The sequence below is a fragment of the Acomys minous genome (genome assembly GCF_964271855.1).
Source record: "Acomys minous genome assembly, chromosome: 3".
Lineage (NCBI taxonomy): Eukaryota > Metazoa > Chordata > Mammalia > Rodentia > Muridae > Acomys > Acomys minous.
The window spans coordinates 106,669,707-106,687,048 of NC_140485.1; the positions used below are offsets into that span (position 1 = coordinate 106,669,707).

Consider the following 17,342-nt stretch of genomic DNA (forward strand, 5'->3'; position numbering starts at 1 on the left):
GCTGTAAATTATTGATTCAGGAGGCAAGGAGATGGCTCAGTAATCAAGAGCTCATATTAGTACTGCAGAGGCCTCATGGTCTTATCCCAGCAGTCGTTTGGGGCAGCTCACATCCACTTATAACACCAATTCCATAGGTACCTGCCAAACCTTCTTCATGCCTCTGAGGCACTTCACTCCTGGAGCAAACTAACCTTCACACACACACACACACACCCCACACACACATCTCACACACAGAATATAATTAAAAAGTAAAAATAAAATCTTCAAATGTGAATTGGTTTACTTTACCATGGAGGCTGGAAAATCTCAAGGTTTGTATTGACCAAGTTGGAGACTACACACAAATTTCAGTCTCATCCTCAAACATCTGCACCGACACACCCTGAACGATGACTAGCTAATTGTTGCATGCCCCATTGCGGAGGCAAGTTGATACAATAAATTAACAATCAAAGTATGTCCCAGCATAGCATTAGTCATTGGAAATGCCATGCTAACAATATATACCCTGTTCTCTAAAGGCCTGTAGTCTGGAACAGGAAGTCAAGCATGCAAACACTTCTTTTTTTTTTTTTTTTTTACAAGGTAAGGTAAAAAATCAGAGTGGTCCAAGGTTCAGAGAAAGAGGAGGTGAGGATAATTAGCTGTACTCAGCTGTGAGGAAATAAGGCAGGTGCCTGGTTGGGAAAACAAGAAGACAGGAAAACAAATCTTGTTTTTCTTGGTTATAGAGTGACAATATGGGCCAAATAAATTAATAGCAATATTTTTATTTTGAAATCTTCTCGATGCTTGTTAGATTTCTTAACAATTCATTCTGGAGCTTAAAGATCTGTAAGGGAGGTTTTTTTGTTGTTGTTGTTTTTGGGTTTTTTTTTTCCTATCATGACCAGTTTGTAGTTGAGCAAAATGAGATTGGAAATGTTAAATGGCTTGGATTTCAAATCCAAGGTCACTTGGTTGATTCAAAAGCCCGTGTTTCACCAGGCCTCCCCATCCAGGGGACATGGTCAGAGGAAGGATAGCAGGCTACCAAGAAGAGACTTGATACCCTATGATCATATACAGGGGGAGGAGGTCCCCCCTCAGTCACAGTCATAGGGGAGGGGAGTAAGGGGAAAATGGGAGGGAGGGAGGAATGGGAGGATAGAAGGGATAGGATAACAATTGAGATGTAATGTGAATAAATTAATAAAAAATATATTTTAAAAGGCAAGAGAAAAAAAAAAGCCCGTGTTCGAGGGGATGTTGCTCTAGGTACAGTCACACACACTTATGATGCCATCATTCAGGATGCAGAGACAGGAGGGGCTTGTGATCTGAGTAGGGCCATGGAGAAAGATACTGAAACAAAACCTCAAATAACACAAAACTAACAAAACACCCAAACTGAACCCAAGTCTATGTCTCACTATTGCACCTGGCCTCCAGGGCACGTATTACTCTTAGCACAGGTGATGATATCATTATTTTGTTCCTTTCTATTTCAAATGAGCTTGGTATTTGTTATTTTAACAAGGTGTGTGTGTGTGTGTGTGTGTGTGTGAGAGAGAGAGAGAGAGAGAGAGAGAGAGAGAGAGAGAGAGAGAGAGAGAGAGAGAATCTGGTAGAATAGCAGCTCTGTCAGGGAAGAAGGCTGCCACATCACCATGTTCATACAAGGCACTGTTCTTAAAGGTAAGAATGAAGACAGCGCAAGAGATGTTCAGCAGAAATGTCAAGAGCACCTCTTAGGAAGTGTGCACTCAAGTGTCAGCGTGCTTTGGAAAACTATCTCTTAGCTACAATGGCAAGCAATAACTGAAGGAAAATTTCGCAAGCAGCCAAATATCCCTGAAGATGAGTGATGGTGTCAGACACAGAGGCCATTCATAAAACATCTGATCCCGTTTCTGCCTCTCAAGTCTGAGGGCCCCCTTCAAGGTTCTGCTCTCACCTGCTGCTCCGCTGCTCTCCTCGTCATTTAGTCCTTCAGCGCATTCCCTCTCAGGCCACGTAAGAGCCATTTCCCATCATTCAGGAAAGCACACGCTACCAGCTTAGCAAGTTTGGTACATTGAAAACAAAATGTAACCTTTTGTTCCATCCTCTCAAGCACAACGTGTAGTTCCATTTGTCTGCTCACGAACGTACACAGACATAAAGACATATGCATGTGTAAAAGCACACTTGTGACAAGAAGATAAGAGACAATCTACTGGGAAAATGAGTAGTTGATGCCTGCAGAGGCTGGCCATGGGGAAAAGGTGTGGCTCAGCAGAAGGATGGTGAGGCAACCTGGCTGTGTCCCCAGTACACAGTTACACCCAGCTGCCTGCTACGATGGGACGAGTCTAACTCATGCCTGAAATTTCCAACCAACGTTCCTTTTATTTCCTGCCCATTTCTCAACATGTAAGCGAGTGAGATTGGTGTTATTACAGGCCGCTCGTCCAGCCAACGGCAGGGGCCTGCCTGGGACTTCCCAGTCCAGAAGGAACCCCGGAAGAAAGTCCTAGCATTGTAAGTTACCAGGGCCCTCTCTGTGCTGTAGGCACCTCAGTAAGTATTGGGGAGGATGAGTGTGAGCAGGTTATCATACTAACCTCATGAGAATAAAAAAAAAATTGTTAGTTTATTTTGTGTGTGTAAGTGTTTGCATGTATGTCTGCATCATGTGTATGCCTGGTGCCCAAGGAAATATCAAGAGAGCATAGATTCCCTGGAAGCGGAATTTGAACTGCTGTGAACCACCATGCAGATGCTGGGCGTAGAACCCTGGTCCTCTAGAAGAGCAGCAAGTACTCTTACTTATGGTGTCATCTCTCCAGACCCATCACTGGAGTTTTGTGAGGAGAGTAGGCAACTAGGAAAAACTTCTGCCTAAAAGTGAAGCTGGACACTTGTAATCCCAGTACTCGGGGAAGCAGAGGCAGGCGGATCTCTGTGAGTTCGAGGTCAGCCTGTTCTACAAAGCAAGTGCGTCCAGGACAGCCAAGGCTATGCAAAGAAACCCTGTCTCATAAAACAAACAAACAAACAAACAAAACCCCCAAACAACAACAACGACGACGAAAAGATGATCAATGTCAGGGCACTAGACTACACTTTAAAAAATGGCTTTGCAAACCTTCAATTTAACTGTATTTATTCTTAGGAAGAAAAAAAAAAAAAGGATGCAGAGGAAGAACACAAACAAGCATTTCCTCTCCAGGAAGCAGTTGATGGCAGCTACAAACACTGCTCAGTTCAGATTCATGAAAATACCTCCACCCCATGCTTTTCCAAAGTAGCTCTTAATCTAGCAGTGCCTTTCTTAGGCACACATGTCAATGGGAGATTCATGCTTAGAAAACTGGCTCCTTTGTGAGGCCCAGAGTCAAACTTTTGACCCCGGTAAAAGAGTCCTTAGGGGATGACCTTAAATGTATTGAAGGCAGGGAGAAGAAACTAAAAACAATATTAATAATACAAATGATCTACTTTCCAATTCCACGTGTCTTAGCTTCATCTCCATGGCTTATTTTCTGGAATATATCTTGATATGTTGCATTATTATCCTGGCTGTCCTGGTCCTCAATTCCTACGTAATCCGTTGCTTCTGTTTACAGAGCTTCTGTGAAATCTCGCTTACTAACTGAGCTTCTCTGAGAATTAGTTTCTTGTCTGAAGCTTGGAAGTAATGATATCTTCCTTGACTGCTATTTGGGGATTTTTAAAGACACATTGAACGTGTTGCGTTGGCAGTCCATAAATATTAGACAGAGAGTAATGACCTAGTCGTTTGGTTGCTGGTAATTCTGTAGTTTGTCAAGAACACATTCCTAAGAAGTATTTAGCATTTTATCTTCCTGATAACAAAATTAAATAATCAAATGACTTGTTTAGTTTAGCTTTGGGACAGGGTTTCTCTATGCAGCACTGGCTGTCCTGAGACTCGCTTTGTAGACTGGCCTTGATCTGCCAGCCTCTGCCTCCCCAGTGCTGGGATAAAAGATGTGCGTTGCCACCACCCGGTAAGTCAAATGTCTTTAATAACCTGCTGTAAGATGTATGTCTTGACTGCCTTGTGAGGTGCCTTAGATCTTACTTTTAGTTTAAGGGTCCTTACAGTCTAACTAGACCAAAAATTTTGAGGAAAAAAAAATATGATTCAAACCAAATTAACATAAAAAGAAAGTAAACTTTATTAATGAAGAAAACTTAAGAGTAAATGTCAATTATTTTAAACCTTGACTATAAACCAAAATCCTTGGATAATGAAAAGGAGAGAAAAGCATTTCTTTTTTCCCAGATCGATGCTGGAGTTCCTGAGCAGTCTTCTAATGACCAGAAAGACAGCATTGTTGAAAAGCAGCATTAGTCCTACCCTGGGAACAGTAGATTTTTATCTCCAGATAATCCTCTTTTTCTTAATTCTTGTGATGAAGTGCTGAGTCCACTATTTCCTGCACAGGAGACTGGCAGACAGAGAGCAGATTTGTTTAGACACGCAAGCTGTTGAAACTCTTGGGTCATTCTCTTAGGTAAAAATGCATTTAGCACTTCCAGTTTCTGCTATCTTTATAATTTGGAAAAAATATGCAAGTTTTCTAGTTTGGTTATTAAAAGGCTTTTGGTAAATCTCTGTACTGTGTGGTACTCTGGGAAAGAAAAACAAACAGAAACAATGAAACAGAAATGTCTTGTTACAAGGTATAACACCAGGCAGTTTTTATAAAGGCACCAATACATCTAGCCAGTCTACGGAAGCCCGCCTGTTCCGGTTGGCCTGATGTTGAGAACACGCAGGAAAAAAAAATCGAGCCTGTGCTGTAGTTAGGAAGACCTGCAAGCACCAGGAAAGGCAGCCAGTCGGGTTCGGGTCTGGTTCAGATCAAAGACGGCTGGCAGAATGAACTGCTGGGAGCAGGGCTGGGAGGCAACGTGTTTTTAAAAACACCTTTAAGAGGGCAGCTGCCAAGTGTCCCCTTAAGACTGAAGGGGGGAGGCAGAGTTCACGATGTTTAACACTCTTTAGGCCTGGAGACTGAACAGATTTCTTAAGAGATGCCCCATGTGAGGGGAGGAGATAATGCCTTAAACATGTTACATAATTCAAACCACGTTGAATATGGTTTTTGAAAGAAACTTTGATTTAACCGATGCTAACCAAAATGGTATCTTTAAGCAGGGGCTGTGTGGAAGATCATAAGCTGTTTTTCTCTGTGTTCCTTTCTTTTACTATGGTTTAGAGAAGTTGTTCCCTCAAAGGGGTGCGACATCACTTTCCCCTGTGACTTCCTGGAGAAGAAAATGACACCCAGATAGTCTTCAGCACAGATTCAAGTGTCTAGTGGGCTTCTCTTATGGCTTGTGTGAGTCCATCTGTGTGCTGCAGCTACCAGTCCCCTAGGGATAGGAGCACTATGAAACATCCCTGCACAGTTACTTGTCTAAAGATAAATTGCCTAACTCTTCTTGGGGAGATTTATTCCCAGATGGCAGAAGAACATCTCAAACCGTTTCTGTTTTTCTTTTTTTTTTTTTTACAATCATATGTCTCATCTTTGTGAAAGGACTGTTTTTATCTTTGTAAACATGCTACTAGATTTCCAATTGACTCTGAAACTCCATTTTCTTTCCTCTCACTCTTAAAGTTATATTTTGTCTTTTTTTTTCTATATTAATTAATTTATTCACTTTACAGCCTGGTCTCAGACCCCTCCCTTCTCTCCTCCCAGTCCCACTCTCACATCTGCCTCCCCCACCCCAGAGAAGGGTTACCAACCCACTTGTTCAGTTTAGTTTTCTAGGAAATAGAACTTCCAAAATCATCTCAGTTCTAAGATCTTACAACTCTACCCAGGTGTTGTGCCACAGACCTTTGATCCCAGCGCTTGGGAGGCAGAGGCAGGCAGATCACTGTGAGTTCGAGGCCAGTCTGGTCTACAAAGTGAGTCCAGGACAGCCAGGGCTACACAGAGAAACCTTGTCTGGAAAAACCACAAAAAAACCCCAAAACAAAATAAAACAAAACAAAAAACCCTCTACTGGCCTCGATTATTCTCCCCTAAAAGCCATTCTGTTGACATTTGGTAACATCTGTGAAGCAATTCATGTGACCAATGCCTGACTGTGTCACTGGCACAAGAAACAGGTAGATAGCACAGCTGTTGCGGGTTGGCAGGTGTACTGAGTAGGCAGGGTGCCCCCATCTTCCTGTCAGTACGAACGAGTGACACTCAGGGAAAATGACTAAAACTCAACATGCCTGCTGCACACAGATTACTGCTTTATGTTCCGCTGACCCACCGTGTAGCTCCAGGTGCTTTATGAGGCGGAGGTGATCCAGGAGCGCAGCCAGTTCTGTCACTGTGACGCCAAATCCTAGGTGCTGAATCTGACCAGGTCAACCAGCCCTCAGGCCTTATCCCAAGACCCGCTGCTGAATCAACCTGAAGTCAGCAGTCTGTGTTTTGACACGTCTCGCAGGTACGTGTGATGCGTGCTGAAGCTGCAAATGAGTGCTCTGGACTGACGCCCAGAGCCAGGGCTTTAATTCACTCTTAGACGGCCATAAAGACTTAAAAAGAAATGTCACTAATTAAAATAGAAATTTGACTGAAGGACGGCAGATGTGAACAAAGTGTGCTATAATATGCAAACAGCAAGCAGTTTGTGAAATGTGTTTGTGCCGAAGAGTATATGCTTCTGAAAATGGAATATAAAGTGTGGAGGCAAAACAGGGAAACGGGGGGAACTGGAGGGCAAGCTTTTGCAGACCTTTGGTGAATGTGGTCCTAGCACCTTTGATGGGCCTCTTAAATGAACATGGAGTGGGCAATTTAAAGAGAAACCAAAAGTGATGTTGTAAAAGTCAAGAGGGAGGTATAAAAGAAAGGACGGGTTCAGTAGGTCTTTACAAGGTATAATTAGCAGGGGCTCAGTGGAAGGAAGCAGAGAATAATAGGATGACTACCAGCTGTCAGACCAAGTGAGACATGGAAGGTCCTACAACCAGAAGAGATTTAAAGTACTGGAGACAAGGACATGCTTGGGGCCACATACACGTTTAAGCACGTCGAGTTCGAGATGCTGTGGGATGGCGCAAAGGCCATAGGAGATGAAATACTTGTGTCTGAAATCTGTACAGGAGAACCGACAGGCTGGCAAGGGGTTAAAATTCCTTAGGCGTACAGCATGTGTCTGTGAAGGCTTTGTGTTTTCTTAGTAACATTTACCTAATGCATCTTCTTAATTATCCAATGAAACTCTTGAGACTTTTCCCAGAGAAATGCAGTCAGATGGAAACTCTTCCCACAGCCTGCGTTGCTGCTCTGTGAAAGCCTTCCCCTCCCACACCTATGGATTTGGTAAAGAATGCCTGCTGCGAACTCCTAGCTGCCACGAACTACCAGAAGCCTGAAGCGCAGTGGTTAAAATAGTATTTGTTTATAGGCTGTGCGTGCAGGGCCCAAAGACTGCTAAATGGTATAATACTAAGTGAGGGCTGTTCCAGTTTTCTACGTACAATTGAAACCATTTCATTTTGTCTCTATCTTCTTGGTCCTTTGCTTTCCTCACTCTTCTTATGATGTGTATCTTGTCCCAGTTAATGAGAAATAGCAATGCTGGCCCATCTTACTGTTCAACCCAACCCAGACCCCTTCATTCTGCATCTCTTCATGGATTTTTTTTTAATGTGCATCAGCGTCAAGGCATAGTAGTGTGTACAGGATTTTCTGTGGTATATTGTGCAAGGACATGAGTAAATCATACTTTATGTGTTAGCGTACTTCCCCCAGTCTGCCTAGCAACCTATGACATCATCACCTGCCTGCCACTAGGTGGGCCAGCTGCCCAGTATATAAAAAGGGCAAACTCTGCTTGTCTCTCTCTCGCTTCTCTCTTCCTCTTCTCCATATCATATCTGTTGCCCGGCATCTTATTTTCATATCTAATATTATGAAGCTGTGGTTTTTGAATCCTACTGTGCAGTTATGATGTACAGGACCTGAACATGCCTGTTTTGGTTTCAGCCATAAAAGGGCAATGACTCTTATTTTGCAGAATAACAAATTGGGATTAAAGAAACTGGATTCTGAAGAACCAATAAAGCAAGTACCCAACACTCCGCAGGTTGTCTGAGTTCTAATGAAGGCCAGGCTCTGAGGGAAATCTCCATGGGGATTGATGAAATGTCAGGTTATGGGACCAACCTACAATATTTAACAAGCTTGTCTGTGGTTGGAAGGAGATACACAGATAAGCTCACATTCGTGAGGTGAGGCGCCTCCTTCCCCAGCAATATTTTGAGTAAAAACAGATGGTCATTAAACTGCCTCCCACTGGGGGTCGTCCAATTGAATGGGGGAGTTTTCATTTTCTAAGTAGTTTGTGCAGAACTGAACTGATGCCTAATGGCTGGCTTTTCCCTTTTCCACCCTGCCCCATGTGGGGATAGCTTCTCTTCTAAGTGAATGCCAAATAAATATTTCAAACATATTAAATGTGGTTGTTAATAATGATTGGTAACTTAATAATATAGATCCACGTAGGCAAGAAACCTTGGAGCTCATGTATGGTGGAATTTCTAGAACTGGGTTAATCGACATGGTGTTTGTGGAACTCTTCCTGAGAAAGCATAAACAAAGGCCTGTTTACTCCATATAGGAAATTGACAGCAGATCAAAGTAGTGATACCACCAAAATCCAACTTGGTGAACCAATATGTTTATTGGCACTACTCGCTGGAGTATGGGTAAGCATTTACTTACATAAGCGCAAAATGACTCAAAGGCACTTGTGTCACCTGAAGCCCACCCCAGCATGGGTGACCACTTATGAAACCTGGACCCTCTGAATTTCCTGCATGAGCACCTTTCCCACCTGAGGCATCTTGCTGTCTCATAGTGTAGTATCTCTAACATTTAAAAGACCCTTTCTAGGCATGCCTGATGGACATCCTCACACACTCACATCCCCTCCCTGTCTCCGTGCCTGTGTGTCTGTCTGTCTTTCCCTCCATCTGAGAAAAGGCTTTGCTGTGTAGCTCAGGCCTGGTTGGAGCTCTCTGTGTAGCACAGGCTGGTCTTCATCTTGTGGCAATCCTCTTTCTTTTGGCTTCTGAGCACTGGCATTATAGGCATGCAAGACAAAACCCAATTGCTAATATTCTCTTCAATAGATGAGTAATAACAATCTCTCTTTGTTTTATAGATACTTTTTGGAAATGTATGGAATTACAAAATTGACTATATGGGCTCTTATTTTTAAGATTTTCCTGAATATTAACATTCTCTTTTATTTTTACCTTTTCTCTTAAAGTAAGAACAATACCATTTTATCCATTTCCAGTTCCCTCCATGTCAGATCTAGCTCCTTGTCTTCTGATCAAATCCCAGGTGAAACCTGACTTGGCTGTGCTCGAAGGGAGAGGACAGACAATCCTGCCTGTGGAAGCTGAAGCCACGATGATATGCACAGTTGACAGAGGGGAGCATGCACCTCTGGAAGGACCAACGGAGACACAGGAGAGAAGACACTGCTGGATTCCATTTTAAAAGATTGGAGGGAGATATGTTTAATTTGGACAAGAGAACAAGCATGAGGTTCAGAATGAGAGATTTGTTAAGCTCACTCTAGGTCCATTGCAAAAGATGACAAAGCACCTACAGTAGGCCGGGGCTTAAGTCACTGATAACTAGAACACTATCCAAGAAAAAGGCCCTGGAATGTGTGCTATTAGCCCTCTCACAAATCATGTGAAGAGGAGAGCCTGAAGAACTACAAGTCAACTGTAGAACTGCTTTTGGATCCACGCCCATTAAAGGTATTGAACGAGCTACATGTGCTCCATTTAATTGAGGAGTACGCTTCAGCTAGGGAACCCAGTAGTTCCAGGAAGTGCGGTTCAGTGGTTATAGGTCACAGATTTCATTTTAATTTTAATTAACTTGGGATAAAAAGAACTTACTTTATGTACCATAGTTTTTTTCCCTAAAGATGATCTACTTTTATTTTATTTTTTTTTCCCACTAAGAATTATAGAAGAGGGGCTGGAGAGATGGCTCAGTGGTTAAGAGCACTTTGTGTTCTTCCAAAGAACCTGGGTTCAATTCCCAGCACCCACAAGCAGCTCACAACTGTCTGTATTTCCAGTTTCAAGGGATCTGACACCTTCACACCAATGCACATAAAATAAAATTAAAATTTTAAGGAAAAAGAATTATAGAAAAAACTGAGGGGGTAGAGGAAGCAGAAACTTTGCTTAATTATTAGGAAACTCTTTAAAATATAAATATCCTGTTTATATGTATAACTGACCATCTTATTTTCAAAAATCATATGCCAGTAGTTATTTTCCATCAGGCTAGAAATACAACTCAGCACTGCCATTACTTATGTTTCTAAAATCTATGTCACCACTGATGAAGTTGGGCTGTGCTTTCCGAAATAATTTAAGTCCAAGGCTTAGCACCCAACACTTACATGAGTGTCCTTCTCCGGAAATATTGTCTTTGCAGATGTAATGAAGAGTCCTATGGTCACCATAAATTTAGGATAGACCCAGCACCCAGCTTCTGATGCCTTCATGAGAAAGAAGAGGAGAAATATTGGGAGAAGAAGAGGGAAAGGCTAGCTGATGTTAGAGGCTAAAGGACAGCTTGGGTCACTGACCAAGGAGCACCAGCATGCAGCCCAAAGCAGAAAGAAACAGGAAGGCCAGTCTTCCTGAGCCCTTGGAATTCCCATTGCTTGGCTAAGACATTGGAATACCTTAATTTTGGACTTTTATCACCCAGACATGCTAGGAGACAAACTTCTGTTATTCTATTTACCTATCATCTATCTATCTATCTACCTACCTACCTATTTTTACATTCTGACCATAGTTTCCTTTCCCTTCTCTCCTCCAAGCACCTCCCTGTCTCCACACCTCACCCGTCATTCCTCTTCTGTTTCTCTTCAGAAAAGGGCATCTCAAGTCACAGTAAGGCTAGGCACCTCCTCTCCTCTGAAGGCTAGCTGAGGCAATCCAGAAGGAGGAAAGGCTCCCAAAGGCAGGCAACAGAGTCAGAGACAGCCCCTGACTTCACTGTTAGGAGTCTGACAAGGAGACCAAGCCACACAACTGTAACATATGTTATGGTGGGCCTACATCAGTCCCATCCACTGCAATCTGTTATCTCAGAGGCTAATTCACCTGTGATTACAGGAGCGCTCTGTCTGTTCTGCCTACCTTGCTCAATGTTACCTGCATATGGCTGCTGAGCACTTGAGAAATGACCAATAAGGGTGATAAGTTAAATTTCCTCACGTTTCCAAGGAAGATTATGTGGGAGCGTATTATCGCAGGGGATCCTGGAGAAGAGAAGGGGTACACAGTGATGCAGTGAGAGACTATCAAGTGGGAAAACTAAGAGGAAATAGAGACATCTTGGGTTTTTTGTTTTTTCTTAACCAATTTAAAGAATAACTGGTGAAGGCTTTTGTGAATTACTGCACAATGCAGACACACTTAGGCAGATTCTATTAAAACTAGAAGTTAGAACCATAACTAATCTGAAATGTAAGTACAGCAGGTTACCAAGAAGAGACTTGATACCTTATGAGCATATACAAGGGGAGGTAATCCCCCTCAGGAACAGTCATAGGGGAGGGGAATAAGGGGAAAATTGGAGGGAGGGAAGAATGGGAGGATACAAGGGATGGAATAACCATTGAGATGTAACAAGAATAAATTAATAAAGGAGAAAAAAAAAGAATCAAAAGGACTAATAAATTCCAAACCCATCAACCGCTCTCCTGCTTCGGATCACAGACATGGATGGGGCATGGTTACAATGTGAGAAATAAATATAGAGATTACTGGGCTTTAATCCCAGAACTTGGGAGGCAGAGGCAGGTGGATCGCTGTGAGTTCGAGGCCAGCCTGGTCTACAAAGTGAATCCAGGACAGCCAAGGCTAACACAGAGAGACCCTGTCTCAAAAATCAATAAAATAAAATAAACAAAACAAACAAATGAGCAAACAAAAAGGTAGAGATTACATAATGCAGACTTAAGTAGTAGCTCATTTTTAAAAAGCAACTGTAAGCAGAATTCCGTGCCTATGTACATCTATGTACACCCATGCATACATATGTATGTGTAGGGCTGGTCTGCAGTTTGAAGAGCAATGATTTATATGCTCTGAGAAGTCCTTATCAATGACTTCCTCCCATCCTAGTAAGGAAATCATGTGACTGTGGCAGATAAGCTTTGGATTGTATCGCACTGCCAGCAGTGTACAGATATCATCAGTACCGCTCTGATGCTTGTCTTATATATGAACATAGTAAATAATAGCAGGAAATATTAAGCTCAGTGCTTATCATTATAGCTCCATTTGGCCATTCAAGAGGGATTTGGAGTTTTCTGTGCAGAAAGAATTGCTTTTTGGATACGGTCACCACAGCATGACTAAGAGCCATTCAATACCATTTGATAGTCTGAAAGACAGGGCAAGAATTCACTGAGAAGTCTAGGGTGTCAAGAAAGCTTGCCTGCAGAATTTGATTCTCAAAAGCATCTTTAAGCTTTCACTGAAGAAACTTCTCTGTGGGATGTGTATTCCAGTGCATACATAGTGAAATAAGAAGAAAGAACTCTAAAGGAATCAGTGTAATTAGACAAAAATCCATACCTTTTCCAGGGTTTTTAATACCATGCATTCATCTTTAGAATATTAGGCATACTACGAAAGCTTCATAAAATGCACCTCCTTGATAAGTTCTCATGTCAATAAGTAACAGCATAAGCAAGTATGGAAAAGGCTGCTTCCTAATTTACAATGATGAATTTTTCATATATGTCTATATGTCTCAAAAGTAACATACTGAATTTTAGAATATCCCTTGTTGTTCTATCAATTTTAGATCAAGTCTATTTAGCATAGGTCCCATTTTATAACCCCTACTTTACTCCTGAATATTCATTAGAACATCAAATCTTATTTATTCCCATGGGCTCATGAAAAGGAATATTAATGGCCTTTGATCTAAAGCTGTTTTGTGAAATGTATGCCTGATTCTTGACTCAGATGTAAAGTCGTGTTTTCTGTTTGCCCTTCTCCTGGTGACAGGAGCTCAAGAGAAATGTCGAATACTGAGGATGGAAAAAAAAAAAGCACAAGGAACAAGGGCTAGTGTTGTGGAGGCATGAGAGACACGAAGGCAGAGTCCGATCGTTGGCACCGTGTACAAGAAAGTCAGTGTTAGTGAATGCTTATAATCTCATTGCTGGGCAGTGGCGGCAGGGGTGCGTGACGCATGCATGGATGCACACGCTCACACACACACACACACACACACACACACACACACACACACACACACAAAGTTTCTAGTTTAGTTCTGACTCAGGTATTCTAAATTGGAATGGACTGACATTCAGAAACGAGCTACCTACACAATTAAACCCTTTACACTGATAGCAACTGCACTGTCTCATCAATTGTTTACCATGTAGACGTTCATCTCATTGTTTTCTCTCAGTTGTATCTTGCTCGTTATTAGGCTACGTGTTGTTCAAAGAAATTATAATTGTCCAAATATCTGAAGGAACCTCATCCTTTAGCTCTATTTCAATTTTCTCCTGACTATTACATTTTTGGTGGCAGGGAGGCTTAATTTGGCAACCTCCCGCATCTCCAAAGTTTAAAATGGAGGAAATAAATAGTAAGCCACCAAAACAGAACCACACTAAACTTGAAAAATGTTCTAATCCAAAAATTATTCTTTCCAGCCCTGGGGATGAAGACAAATTGCAGTTAGGCAATGTAATGGAGTAATTGCTAACATATCCTCTACAAAACCCTCAGAGCCCCAGTGCTTTTTCCAGCAAACTGCCTTATCCTAGACAGAAGTATTCGCATGTCTGGGTGGCATCTGTTTCTATCTGATACGTAACTGCTTGGTGGGGACTCAGCTGGGCTGGCTGGAGTCTTTTAATTAATGTATTTCTGTATTTTCAAAAGTGATTGCTTTTCTTAAACTTTTGCCTGAAAAATAGTGTGAACATCCTAGCAATCCACAAAAGGTGGTAAGAAAAAAAAAAGGCAGATATTTTAACTTAGGAACCTGGGGTTCATACTTGTAAGCTCTTTTGTTGCAAACTGTTCTTGAAATGCTGGCCCACTTTTTTTTTTTTTTAAACAATACAGCATATCCTTGGTTCTCCGTCCATGTCTCTGAATCTCTACTTGCTGCCCTTCCCCCATCTCATTTTTCCTCATCCTCTTTCTGATTTTTAAATGTAAGCATTCCTTATAGGTTCTGTCTTCTCTTTGAATCCAGCCGTTCTCTCTCCACTTTGGAAGCATCAACTGCCACCCCATAGGGATTATTTCTTTTTTCCTAGAAAAAATACTTGCATGAGGGTATGTGTGTGTGTGTGTGTGTGTGTGTGTGTGTGTGTGTGTGTGTGTGTGTGTGTGCGCGCAATGAATGCTTGTATAGTCATGTGTGTGTATACACACATGCAGAGAAGGACGTCAAGTGTCCTCTTCTGTCATCCTACACCTTACTCATTGGATGCAAGAGGAGGCAAGGGACCTGTGGGTCACCATGTATTGGACAGTCTGGTGGTCAGCAAGCCCCAGCAGTCCTGTCTGCTCCCACTTCCACTCACCCGCTAGCGCTAAGGTTACACATACACACAGCAAATCTTCCACATGGGGGTTGGGAACTCGAACTATGTCTGTGTGCTCATGCAGCAAGCAGTCTTGCTCACCGGGCCAGCATCCCATCCATGATTTCTGTGCCTCTGTATCCAGGACCAACCAGTTCCCAAACCAGTCTCCACTTTCTGCATTTTTTCCCTGCTTGCTTGAAAATCATATAATTTTTCTGCAAGCACCAGAATCTAGTATTTTTTTTTTTTAAATTTACCAATTACTTCCAAAATGGTCTTGACAAGCATTATTGCTCTGTTGGATAGTGAAATACAAATAGATGATTCCCTGCCACTTGTGCCTTTCACTCTGAAATTTACCTTCTATATGTATAAAGATCAATCATCCTGAAGGACAGTCCCAGTTACACCAGTTCTCAAATGCCTTAAAGGAGTACCAACTTGTGTTGTATTAAGTCCAATATCTTCATTGTGGCATCAAACTGTACCCAAATATTGGGGTGACACATCTTTATCCCATCATAGTAATTTCTCCTACATTGAAATGGAGATGGTTGGCACTCCTAGGACAAATTTGATATTCTAGCATTTTCCTTTTCATCAATGCTATTTGCTTCATGGTTTTTCTATCATCTGTTGGCCTGTTAGAATAGCACTTGGTCTTCAGATGCTGCCCACATGTCTGATGCCTTCTTTCATACTCCAGTCAGGGGCAGTTCCTTCTGCTTTTTTCCACTCTTTCATTCTTGTATCTCCCCACCTGCATGCTCGTGTGGCATCTGCTTTGTTTCTTTTTACACTTTGGCAATTTGGGGGAGTGTGTGTACTTTAGTTCAATTTGTAAAATCATATGTAAAACAAAATGACACATGTGTAATGCGGTCTCTGAAGGACAAGATCGGCACGCACATATTTGTCTTTGAAGGAGCGTACAGCAGAGGGGGGGGGGCAGTGATAGATGACGTAATTACTTCTAGTTCTACTGAGACACCAAGGACATTTGGCATGAGCTCATCTGGTGCTGTCTTATGTAATTTATTCCATGTATATCTGTAACAAAAAAGTAAGACTTTAGGCCTAAAAATTATTATTTTAAAAATCTAGATGTAAAAATGAATTATTGCCCCAAATACATTTACAACTAGCATGATAAAGAGTAAGTAGGTTATATTTAAGAATATATACACATATACATACACTTATGTAAAACCAATTAGTAAACAAAAGAGACCATAAATTTGAAGAAGACCATGGAAGAATATATGGGAGAGTTTGGAAAGATGAAAGGTAAGGAGAAAATAATATAATAAAGCAGTCATATTACAATTTCAAAAGTAAAAGAGATAATTAAAAATGTTATTTTTGATAGAATGGAAATAAAGCTTATTTTACTTTTTATGCTTAGAGACATTTGCCTTCGTACCTAGAATGTTGTTTGAAAATAGAAAATGAATATTTATGGGCTTTTCCTTTATGTTTCCCTTGTATCAGATAGCTTTGTTTCATTTTCTTGCTAAATTGGGGGGACAATATGATCTGAGTCACATAGGAGTTGTGGGATTTACATAAAGTAACTCATAGAAAAACCTAGAGAAGGGCCTACCGTAGCATATTACCCGATAGAGTTTATGGACCATTGCCAACTGACGTAAGCGGATCTGGAAGACAGCCAGGGATGACTGTACTGTACATATCAGTAGGCAGGTGCAGCTCCGCCTCGCTCCCTGTCTTCATCTAAGTCTGTCTTCACCTACGATCTGTGTGAAAGGAGCTGAAGTGAACTGTCGGTTTTCCTCTTTCCTCTAACTCATCACTCTTTTATCTCCACTGTGTGTTTAGGTGTGGGATTTAGTGGCTTTCTGCTCCAGGTAGGCTGAATCAGACTCTATGTGACTGACTCATATGAAACAAAACAAAACAAAACAAAACAACCAAACAAGCAAACAAACGCAACAACACTCAACCTCATCCTGAGCTACTCATCATAGTACCTCAACCTCAGGCACCACTGCTTTGTGCACTCTCGACAGGTGAAAAGTTTTGTCAGGTGAAGGAGTCGGTTACAGGAGTTATATCATCTCCCTGCCACTAGTTCCTTTAGCAAATCCTACCTAGGCCTGGAGAGAGAGGAGGCGGGAGGACAGAAGACCTGTAGAGAAAAGACAAACTGGGTAGGAGCATCTCTGTGACAAGCCGCAGACCTACGTCAGGGTAGGCTCCTGACAGGATATGAAGGGAAAAAATAGACACTCAGAGTAGCAGGGGTCATAGAGACTGAAGAGGACACCCTCTAACTAGACATGTCTCCTAGTAGAGGGAGAACACCAACTCACCCACAAAAACTTGAACCCAAAACTCACCCTGCCTACAAGATGTGCAGGGATAAAGATAGAACAGATAGAGCAGAGATTGAGGGAATGTCCAAGCAAGGCCTGGCTCAGCCCAAGACCAACCCCATGGGAGAGAGCCAACCCCTAACACTATTAACAATAGTCTGCTATGCTTGCAGACAAGAGCCTAGCAGAGTTGTCCTCTGAGGGGCTGCACCTGGAAGCACTTTAAAACTGATCCTGGGATTCATAGCCAAACATTGGGTAATGCATAAGGAACCTTTTGAAAAAGTGACAGGGGGAGGAGAAAAGGACTTGGAGGAGACATGAGCTGTACAAGAAGACCAACAGAGCTAACTAACCACGGCC

General features: G+C 42.0%; 1 long non-coding RNA gene across 1 annotated transcript; it reads left to right on the top strand.

Annotated features, from left to right (window-relative positions):
* The first annotated feature begins 5,920 nt into the window (after window positions 1–5,920).
* Window positions 5,921–9,786, top strand: LOC311593571. Its single transcript, XR_014777763.1, has 4 exons — window positions 5,921–6,459; window positions 8,038–8,251; window positions 8,641–8,728; window positions 9,372–9,786. It is a non-coding gene; the product is annotated as an uncharacterized lncRNA (long non-coding RNA).
* The last annotated feature ends 7,556 nt before the right edge of the window (window positions 9,787–17,342 follow it).